Source organism: Gallus gallus, chromosome 1 (assembly GCF_016699485.2).
Source record: "Gallus gallus isolate bGalGal1 chromosome 1, bGalGal1.mat.broiler.GRCg7b, whole genome shotgun sequence".
NCBI classification, from domain to species: domain Eukaryota; kingdom Metazoa; phylum Chordata; class Aves; order Galliformes; family Phasianidae; genus Gallus; species Gallus gallus.
The window spans coordinates 126,908,132-126,919,315 of NC_052532.1; the positions used below are offsets into that span (position 1 = coordinate 126,908,132).

Consider the following 11,184-nt stretch of genomic DNA (forward strand, 5'->3'; position numbering starts at 1 on the left):
GAGAATATTATTCTGGGAGTTGCTGAAAAACTCCTGAAAAACAGTGAAGTCATTGGTCATGCCAAACATGGGTTCATGCGGGGAAAGTCCTATTTATGGAAAGATTACCTACCTAGTTGACCAAAGAAAGCCAGCTGATGTAATCTTTTTGGATTTCAGTAAAGCTCACAGTATACTTCTAGAGAAATAGTTCAGCGTACAGCTAGACAAACACATCATAGGAAGGATAAACAATTGGTTGATGAATTAGGCTTAAATGGCTATAGTAACAGGAATTACATTATTTTGGTCACCAGCCCCTAGTGAGGTTCTGCAGGAGTGAATTTTAGGGCCAGTTCTCTTTAATATTTTCATCAATAACTTGGATACAGGTCTTAAAGTTATACTTTGTTAATTTGTGGATGACACTAAATTGGGATAAACTGTGGATTCCCTCAAGGGCAGAGAGGATATCTATAGAGCTCTTGACAAATTAGTGGGCCAGGCAATCACCAACCACATGAAATTTAACAAGAGAATTTAACAATCCAATTCTGGATTCTGCATTTGGTATGGGGCAAACCTGGATATACATACAGACTAGTAGATGGGAGATTAAAGAGCAGCTTCATGTAAAGAGATCTGGAGGTTCCTGTTGATGGCAAGTTGATTATTGAGTTGGCAGCGTCACCTGGTAGCTGAAAGGACCAACCATATGTTGGAGTGCATCCGGCACGCCATTGCTAGCTGGGATTGTCCTGCTTTGCTCTGTACTGTTTCAGCCTCACCTCAAGTACCACGTGCAGTTTCGTGTACCACTGATATCAGAAAGACATAAAACTACTAGAGAGTACCCAAAGCAGGACTAAAAAGACAGGAAAGTTCTAGAGGGGAAGAATTTGGTTTGTTCAGCCTGGAGAAAAGACTGAGGGGAGGCCATATTGCTGTCTACACCTTCTTCATGAAGGGAGCAGAGGGACAGGTGCTAATCTCTCTTAGATCTAGTGACAGTGACAGGACCAAAGGGAATGCCATGGAGCTGCATCAGAGGAGGGTCAGGTTGGATGTCAGGGAAAGACTGTTCACTGACAGGGTGATCAGGCACTGGAACAGGCTCCCCAGGGCAGTAGTCCTGGCACTGAGCCTTTTGAAGCTCTTGGACAGTGATCTCAGAAATCAGAATCTCAGAAATACAGGTAATTTTGTACCAAGCAAGGAGTGGGCCCCCTCCAAATCAGGATATTCAATAATTCTATGATTCTGTGAATGTTACTACTACCTGCTCAGCTGGAAAAGAGAGGTGAATATCATCTTTGTGGGTAATTTCAGGAAGAATTAAGTGCCTCTGTGGATAGACATATACTGGGGATGATTGCATGATTACTATGTTTTATATTTAATAATATTTGCTTGATAATTTGTTCTATTTGATATAACTATGGGCATCATGTTGAAAATATTACTTCAGGAAGGGAATTAAAAGTTCTCTTGGTGTAGGACACTGTGTCCAAAACAGTCAATAGTCATTGCCATTTGAGCAATTTCTAAGCAAGCATAGGCAACCAGACAGTTACAAAGCTACAACCATTCAGGACTTTCTGTACTTTCAGTTCCCTTAAAATATTTTATTACAAGTCACAGTGGGTTCATACTCCGTAAGTGTTGTTTCTTTGCTGAAGTCGAGATGGCTACATTGGTTCCACTTGTTGTGGAGAGAAAGCATACAACTGAAAAACAGTCTTACTGCACCTGTCTCTTACAGGATTGTAAAAAATGGAATAACTTCTTTTTAATCAATGGTAGGCATTGAAGAAAGTTATTTACTTGAGTCTAATCTAATATAATCTAATCAAAATCACTACTAGGATCAATCAGAATAAGCACATTCAAAATTCATTATAAAAATATACTACATGGCAATACTTATTTTTTGTTATTTACCTAAAAGTACTGTAATGCCAAAACATACTGTAAATCAAAATGAATGTTAGAGTAGCAGGCGAATGCTGAGACTGAGAACTGTGATCTGTCCTGAGTTAAACTGCATCTAAATGGGACATGGGAAATGGCTGGGGAGGAGAAAGGATGCTGTACTATCCATGACTAACAGAGACATGCAATTGCACAGCACAAGGCTGGGGAGGCAGCAGGATGATGTAAAAAAATGGCGAAAACAGGTAACTGGAGGGGAAGATGGGGATTCTTTGGGAGAAGAGCCTTTTGGGGCTAGCAGGGCCCAAATAGCCCTGACCACAGCGTCAAACTTACCAAACACGAGTACAGGTGCAGCAAAACTGAGACTGCTGGGAAAATTAAGCTGCTGGTAGTTTATTTAGGAAGAGACTGGGACAGAGAAAGCGAACAGCCAAATGGAGTGGAACAAGGTTAAAAAGTTGTGCAAGTCACTGATGACCACTTTCCAGTATACAGTCCTGCTGTGCAAACAATGGCGATGAATATAATTTCTTGCTTTGACCAGATACGTTCCTGCATGCAGGAGAATCAACTGGAGAGGATACTTTCTGTCTGGAAAAAGACCACGCAGATGGACAAATCAAACACCTTTATATCATTCATGTTGGTGACTGCATCCAGGCTGGCGACAGTGATTTCTTCCCAATCTCTTCCAAGATAACAACTTACATGACTTTTCTACAAATGCAATCTAACATTTGGATTTGAGTCTCAATTTGCTATTGAGGCCATTTGTACAAAAAAAAAAAAAAAAAAAAAAAAAATCTAAAAAAAATGATTTAAAAAATTGTCCATGATTTTCAAAGTATACCAACAGTAAACTTATTGTTGCTTCTTTTATAGTCATGTTAAGATTCCCGCCAGTGCTTCTGATAACCATACAGTTTTCAAATACTTTGTTTGGTTTATACATTAGAAAAAATACTGTAATATCTGAGAAGTCTGAGCACTTTGCCTTGGCTTCCTATTCTACGTATCATCATTTACAAATAGTCACTGTGGATTTGAGTTGATAATTTGCTAATTCACATTACATAGCTGACATTGCAAATCTGTAGGACAATGGCCAATTAGTCTCCTTAAGTATGAAGCTAATGACTAAGTGAACATTTTCATATAGTAAAAAAGGAAAGAAAAAGAAACGTGGATCCAAAATAGAAAATGCAGATTAATTTAGCTAACATTTTCTGGAGATTCATCATCAGTTTTCAGTATTAACACTTGTCATAGTTTTTTCATGGATAAAATTCTATTTTTTTGTTTAATTCTTATTTTATTCTCCCATTCCCAGTGTCAAGTATAATCTGCTAAAAAGGGATCTTCAGCCAGAGAGTATGTTTTGAGCTCTGCCACAGTTAAATAATTCTGTGTTAATACATTTTACTTCATGATCATATTTATGTGATATTCACATCCTGCATGTTTAAGGTACTCTTGGCTGACTGCAAAAATGATGGCAGTAATAAATTGCCTACCTATTCCACTGTTTCCCTTAACTGCTGTTCCTGTCAAAATTCTATTTTTAAGAAATATATATATATATATAGTACAAGGTTTATCTTTCAATTTCAACTGTCACACTTCATATAAGGACTGAAAACAAGATAATTTTTTAAAAATTGATTCATTGCTTAGTATACTTTAAGTTATTTGTAAGAATGTGTTCACTTTATATTTTTCTTTGCTTTTTTCTCTTACCTTATTATGTTTTTAGAGTGTAAACGGTTTATGGGCCGATTCAGCCCAGTTCCATAGCTACTTGGGGCAGAGGGACCCAGGCCCCAGGAGAAGGGGAAGGGAAAAAAAAAAAAGACAAAAAAAAATAGGAAGATGGTTCTAAAAGCAAAACAGCAGCAACAAGCTAAGGGAAAAATTTAATTCACTAAATATGATAGTGGAATGTGAGATGTCATAATATAATAGAATGTAATTGGAATTGAAGCTAATAAATCAAATAAATGAGCAAGAGCGTGTCCAAAACTGAAGGCCTCACTGAAGGTGAGATGACTAGGGAGCATGCACCACAGAGAAAAGCAGTAAAAGAAGAGGGACATCTCGTGACTCATGAGCAGTTTTATCTTTCCCTCCAAATGGAAAACAGAAATGGAACAGTGAAAGTCTTTTGGGATATATAGTTCTCTTCTGAGAACAAGGTACCCAGAAATATCAATGACCCATGGAACAGGAATATTAACTCTTTAACTCCCAGCTCTACATGATGTTATGATATGGATCGATAACAAAAATCCATGACATAGAGGGTTTGGGGTTTTTTGTTCTTTTTTTATACTCTTGTTTCTGCTTCTCCGTAATATAACTCACCTTGTTTAACTGCTTAAAAGGGCAGCAGAGACATAACAGGATACACAGATCTATTAGTCAGTGAGATTGTAGATCCAGAGCCTATTTCATTCTTCATTTACAGTCATTCAGTGCTCATCCTGATTTGGCAAGGTTTGTAACTAAGCATATTTTACATTTTCATTTCTGCATTGAGAAAGTAACTCCACAGAAAATGTACTCAGTCATCCTCTTCTACTTCACATATACTCACAAAGATTATGGGTCAAAACAAACAGCTAAGTGATACTCTTACTGTTACTCTACAACGATTGTTAATATTTCATTCATTTGCACTGGGAAGAGGAAAGAATATGCTGTGTCTCAGGGATTCATACTTCACTGATTTAGCCTACTTGCTAAAACAACCTTTTAAAATCTTATTGAGAGCAAGAACTATCATGAAATTTGCCTTGGACAGGTAGTTTTTGCTTTTTTTTATTTGAAACTGAAATCTTGTATTTTCGTGGTACATCACGCTTTCATTTCTTCACTATACTGCTGGAGTCTTCACATCATAATGTAATCTGTGTAATGCATCTAACTGAATGGACAGTAACACAGTGTGTCTTACAAGTTATGAGTTATTGTTATTAATAAGAAAGTCGAGCATTCACAAAATATTTAGAGAATCAATCTCCAATGTTAAACACATTTACAATGCAATTTTTTCCATTCATTTGCTCCAATTTTTTCCTCAGTATTTTTTCTTAGTTTCTTTAAGGTAGAAACAACTCTTTTAATTTCAATGAACCATGTAATGTCTCAATGTCCCCAGTGATTATCTTTGGTAGATATATTACTTTTTAAAAACAATTCAACCAGTTGTAGTCATAGCAGATTTATCCTCATTCAACTCCTGTGAGTCTCTTAAAAGCTCTTAAAGACTTTGAATGAGAAAGGGAGATGTTGTAGAGTAGTTACTGCAGATTCACAAAACTTTAAAGATAATAGGTATGCCTAGGGAATGTTTTGAAGATATTTTCTCTTTTCTGGAATAATTATTGTGAAATAAAAATGATGTTAGGATTTCCTCAGCAATATTTTTAGGAAGGAATTAGATTGCTCGATGAATAAGCAAACTAATATCAGGATTATTATTTGTTCAGATAATGGTCATAATGATAGTTCTGTTACAAAGTCCCATACTTCATATGCCTCCATTCCTTTTGTGTATCCTTGAAATGGCGACTGGATTACCTGTACATGAATTTTCCTTGCCTCAACAGAGAAGAAAAAAGGCTCTTCAGCAAATTGCCAAAAGGAAGCGAGCTGCTGAATGTGAACTGCCAGTGGGGAGGAGAAGGGGGTTGCTGGAAGGAGACCAGGTGGAGGGTTCTTCTGTGATACAGGGTTTCATAGATTAGAGTAATGCAACACTAGAATGGACTAATAATTCTTCATCATTCAGCAGCTTCTGCTGGAGAGGAAAGTCTCTAGTAATATCATCAGTTGAAGAACAGGAAAAGAATGAAAGGGAGACTCACATTCTCTACTTATAGTTCTTCAGACCTCACTGATTGTCTGTTCAAAGGTTTAATGATAATGCTGACTGAGATGAGAGAAAGACATTTTTGGTCTCAGTATTGTGAAGTGTTCAGATGTCATCACCTACCATAGTGCCTGTCTGTTTCTCAGAGAGAGTCTGGTTGCAAACTCACTTCAGAGGTGCTTTGTGATCATAGTTCAGTTTCTGGAGAAGAGTATATATAACTCAAAAAGACTTGTCCCTGTATCACAGCATATTCAGTCTCAGAATGAAGACAATCTCTTAACTGTAGCAAAATTAGAACATTGGTAGAGGTAGAAATTAAGAAATAAATCAACAAAAAAGAAGAAATCAGAATTGAAGAGTAATTATCACTTTCTATATTTCTTTAACAGTGAATTAAAAAGAAAGGGAAAAAAAAAAAAAAAAAAGCACGAGTAAAGCATTTTGAATAGCAGTCTTAGCAGTCTTTATACGTTGGTGAGATGAGCATTAGTTACCTGAATGTCAGTTTGCAATCAGAGAGATGCCTGTCTAAAGCTTTTGTAAATTCAAGCCATAGTGCTTTTATCACCCATAAATATCAAATAAAATTTAAACTAGAAAGACCTTGGGATTCTGTCAGCCATTTATGTGCTTCAGTTCAAGAATCAGTTTACATACTGCTTCTCAAACAGGAAGATTAGAATATGAAAAAAGAAAGTGCTCTTACCTTATGTATGACTTCATCAAGATTGGACTAGCTGTTGTTGGTATGTAATACCCAACAGATTTATCAGGAAATATATATACTACTTCTATTTATGGGTTTCCTACACTGTCACTGACTTTTCTTGTCCTTCTGTTTCACTGTCTATAGTACTTCTAAGCTAAATGACTATCAGGAACCCTTCTGGAATTGATAGTTTAGTCCCTGAGAAAACTGAGCAATTGTTCCTGTACACAGTAAGGACCAGACTATACCAGGTCTCAGACTTGAGTCAGTCCCCAGGCTTCCTTCTAGCATTTCTTATTCTTTGATACACAGCATGCATACTGTGCTATGAGCATGCTCTAGGTCACAAAAAGACCTGCAGGCATTTACCCAGAAAAAAAAAAAAAATCCCAGTTCTTCACAGTATGGGCACAAGTGAATACCCAGAAAACAACATAGGCCTTTCTCAGGAATATGAACTCTGCTCAGAGGGAGAAGCCTGAGGTATGTGATACAAGCTGTAACATGCCATGTAGTCTTGACAGCACAGAAAGATCCTTGGACCGCTTTATTTTCTTTTTCATATTACAAGGATAAAATATGAGTGACAAATGAAGCAGGATGATGATAAAAAATCATTCCTTTTTCTCTATATCTTTGTCATTATTGTCCATATTAACACTTTAATATTATCTGACAACAAATAATGTGCAAAAAGAACTACAGTGAAAGAGTAAAACCATTCCAACTGATGTAGGTAATGCAGGAAATAATTATGTAGACTTGAAAACATAGCATTTTTTTAGCAAACGGGAGGGTAATTACCCTTCAGAGATGTCATTCTCCTCTTCCACTCATTTTCACCTACCACCTTTATGAAGTTATCACGAGAAGATGGATGACGACTATTTTTTTCCATAATGACATTACATTTGATTTGTTAGTTACTGGAATACATGTCAGGAAAAGAGCAGGTCATGAGCTGCTTTCAAGTTATGCTATTTAATGCAAGATCAGGGGGCTAATTATTTTAGTATTATCTTTCATTATTCAGTCATAGCTAAGGCTCTGAACTTGGTGTATAGATATTGCTGAGGGATAATACAAGGCAATTATAGCTGTAGAGTTCTATCTCATAAACACAGCGCAAGACTGTATTCAAGAGCATGCTAATTATGTAGACTTAAAGCCCATAATCACAGCAACAGGACTATCTGGAGCATAAGCTTTCAGACTCACAGGACTCTGTATAACCTTACAAACTGAACATGGAAGCTAGCAAGCACTTTTAAGCAGGAATATGCAAATAGTCTACCACCTATGACTACACAGATTTTTGTAGCTCATAGGAAGAGAGTTAGAGCTTTAATATGTTTGTTAATAACATGCTAATGCAAGCCCCTCCATTTAAGTAAGTCACTCCAAAAGTAATGCTTCCCATTTATTTCCACTGAAATTGCAACAGATACAAAGAACACAACGCTGCTTGATAGAACAAATTATCATTTTTCAGCATAATCACCACCACTAGCTATGCATTTTCACCAGGACACTCATAAAAATCTGTACCAGTAAAGGAGACATACTGTTGCTGCTACTACTGCTGAAATGCACTGTCCACAACCTCGCTGTACTCACATCCACTGCTTGTTATCCATAAATGTTCAGCAAGCATCAGTAAATGTCAGTGGGTGAATTTTTTCCTCCTGGAGGAATTCAATTCCACACCTTTGCTTCATTCGCACTTCCATGTGAGATACCATTGTGTCAGACTGCTCCTCTGCTGCCATCTGTCACATAGCAACAAAATTGAATGGAATATTGGTGGGGAAGTTCATTTTGGTAGGGAAGTCATCTACTGAATTCCAGTGGATTGACTATGATGTCTTTTGCTTGATCTCAAATAGCAAAATAAAGATATGTTAAAGGAGTTATTTAATCTGTATGAGACTACTTTGGTATTTAGAATTACCCTTGAAGGAGAAAGGTATACTATAACAAGAGTTCCAGGCAGCTCTTGTTTGTACACCTCTAGCTAGTATTTCTTTCTATGCTGTATTTATATGGGAAAAACAAACAAACAAACAAACAACAACAACAACAACAAAAAAACGTACTGAAATTGTAGATAAAATCTGGACAGTTGTGGATAAAACAAGTGGTAGATAAAAGGGGAACTATGGACGTGTGGCATTTCTTCTGACTGTCCCCAAAGGTTTTGCTTTCTCAAATGCAAAATCTTGATTTCCTTTTCTCTGTTATCTGTTGGGTTTTTGTTTGTTTGTTTGTTTGTTTGTTTGCACAAATTCTACACATTGGTCTCTTTGACTTGTTTGTAAATTAAACTTTTTTTCATGATGTAGATGTTTGTTAATGGTAGGTAGAGTTGCTAAATGAAGTTTCTTGGGAGGAATGAAACTAGGCAGTTGTTATTTTGTTGTGCCTAGAATATTTGCAGTTTGTCTTGTTAATATCATTTTTACTTCTCATTTTATTTTCAGCATGAAATAATTAATATGCAAAGTTATATTTCAGATATGATGATGGAAGGCTTGTAAACAATATCTACATTGTTTTTAGACCAAAAAGACACAAACAATAAATCCTAAGTCTTTTGTTATCGTATAATTTAAGTACTTCTGACACAGATGTTTGTATTTTTAATTGAAAATTTAATTTGGGTTCTGATTTCCCTGGAGAATGTACACAATGCTCAGACACTTGGGAGGGGTGTGGGGGGGGAAGCAGAGAAATTTTGTTAGAAAGTGATTATAAAAGAGAATCACAAGCAATTAGAATATCCAAAACTTTGTTAAATTGTTTATGATTCTTTTAGACCTCTAATTGATTGCTAGCTCTCATTTAGTGGTGCAACTTGCTTATGAAACAGAGTATTCCTTCTTTCACGTTCAATAAGGACTGTAAAATGATATAGCAAATATAATTTGACTACAGAGGATTCAATTGCTCATACTGTACATTTACTTTATTTGATTTAACATCCTAATACTGTTAGAGGCTTTCTAATCAATTCTTCTTCCTTTTGTACACCATAAGCTTCTTTTTCTTTATGACGAGAGCAGTAACATCAAAATTAAGTCATTTTGAACTGAAAGCAAACTAGCCTAATTCTCATTAATGGTCTTTTCATCAGGATGTGTTGTTCTTAAACTGTCAAATAACACACAAATTTTTATTTGGTTATTTATCTGTGCACCAAAAAGCATAGTGAAACTCTCCACTTTGGCTGAATTGCTGAATTACAGATATCTGAAGTAATTCTCCAACAGTGCCAGAAAAGTCCTGGTGACTTGCAAAAAAGCTGATTGGACCTAAATCTACAAAATAATATGTTTATCCCAGTACTGATTAAAAATTTCTTTTTGTTGTCTACTGCAATTGGATTCCTCAACTGAACAGTTATACAAAGATGGTAGATAATTAGATATTTAATCATCAAATTCACAAAGAGAAACTTAAGAAGGCAACCTCTCACAGAAGATTCTGCTATAGTTACCAGAGGCAGAGGAAGAGAAGTAAGGAATTGTTTAGCTCTGTTCACGGTTCTGTCAACGGTTTAAGGGCTGGTCCGGCCCGGTTCCGCGACTAGTGGGGCGGAGGGATTTCGCAAAATCCACGCCTCCAGGAAGGGAAACAGGGGACCCCAAAATAATTAAAAACAGCGGCAACGATCTGAGGAGAAACAAACTAATTTACTAAATATAGTATCGGAATGTAAGATAACACGCTATAATACAATATAAATCAACAATAATTGAGAGAAAGATTGTCCGAGAGCCAAAGGCCTTACGCTAATACTGAAGCCTTGCGTGCAGTCGGGCGCAGCAGTAGCGAGCCGATCCGACAGGGAACACGGCGAGACAAGAAGAGGGACAAGTCAGATGACCTGCGCCCTTATATCTGTTCCCTTGAGCAGGAATGATAACAGTACTCGAAAAGGCTCTTGGGGAACGTAGTTCTTCTCTTCCAGACAGGTACCCGGAACTAAAGCATTTGCTCCTTAACTCCCAGTACACTGCATGATGTTGTGATGTGGAATACTGATAACCAAAAATCATAAAACCATGACAGGTTCTCAGCAATTCTCTCCAAGTGCTGGACCAAGAATAAGATTTCCCAATCTTTACCTTTATTTACCTCCTACTTGGACCATCAAGGTTTTCTTTTACTATTTTATTCACAATCATTTTAAAATTTAAGAAGTTGTGAACTCCTGTTATATTTGGGTAATATTCATCTACTTCACATGCTTTTTTTCCTTTTTTAATATTTTTTTCTTTTTCTTTTTAATTTTCCTTTTTTGTTCTTTTTAATTTCTTTTCCTTTTTCTCTTTTTCTTTTCCTCTTGTTCTCTTTTTCTCTTTTTTTTTTCCTTCTCCCTTCATCTCTATTTTATGCATTTCTAAAGCAACTGTTAATAATGTATGGATACAGTCCTGAAATGTAAGCAGCATTTACCACTCATGATTCAAGTTCTTTTCAGTATATAACATAAAACCTATCTTCCTTCATAGTCTGAAGATAGTCACTATTCTCTTGAAAGAAAAATCTGATTAAGAAGGCAGGTTAACATTTTTCTTGTACTCAGTTTTTGGTTGAACTTCAATATGAACTCCACCACAACAGTACCAATGTGAGCTGTGACAGACTAAGAAACAATCTTAAATGCAGTTACTATTGAAGCTGG

The 11,184-nt window shown here is 36.4% G+C and overlaps 1 long non-coding RNA gene across 1 annotated transcript in view; it reads right to left on the bottom strand.

Annotated features, from left to right (window-relative positions):
* LOC112531504 overlaps window positions 1-10,342 on the bottom strand; it is a 65,256-nt gene extending 54,914 nt beyond the window's left edge. Inside the window, exon 1 of the long non-coding RNA XR_003073289.2 lies at window positions 10,288-10,342. This is a non-coding gene — a long non-coding RNA (uncharacterized LOC112531504). The remainder of the gene's footprint in view (window positions 1-10,287) is intronic.
* Window positions 10,343-11,184: the final 842 nt, after the last annotated feature.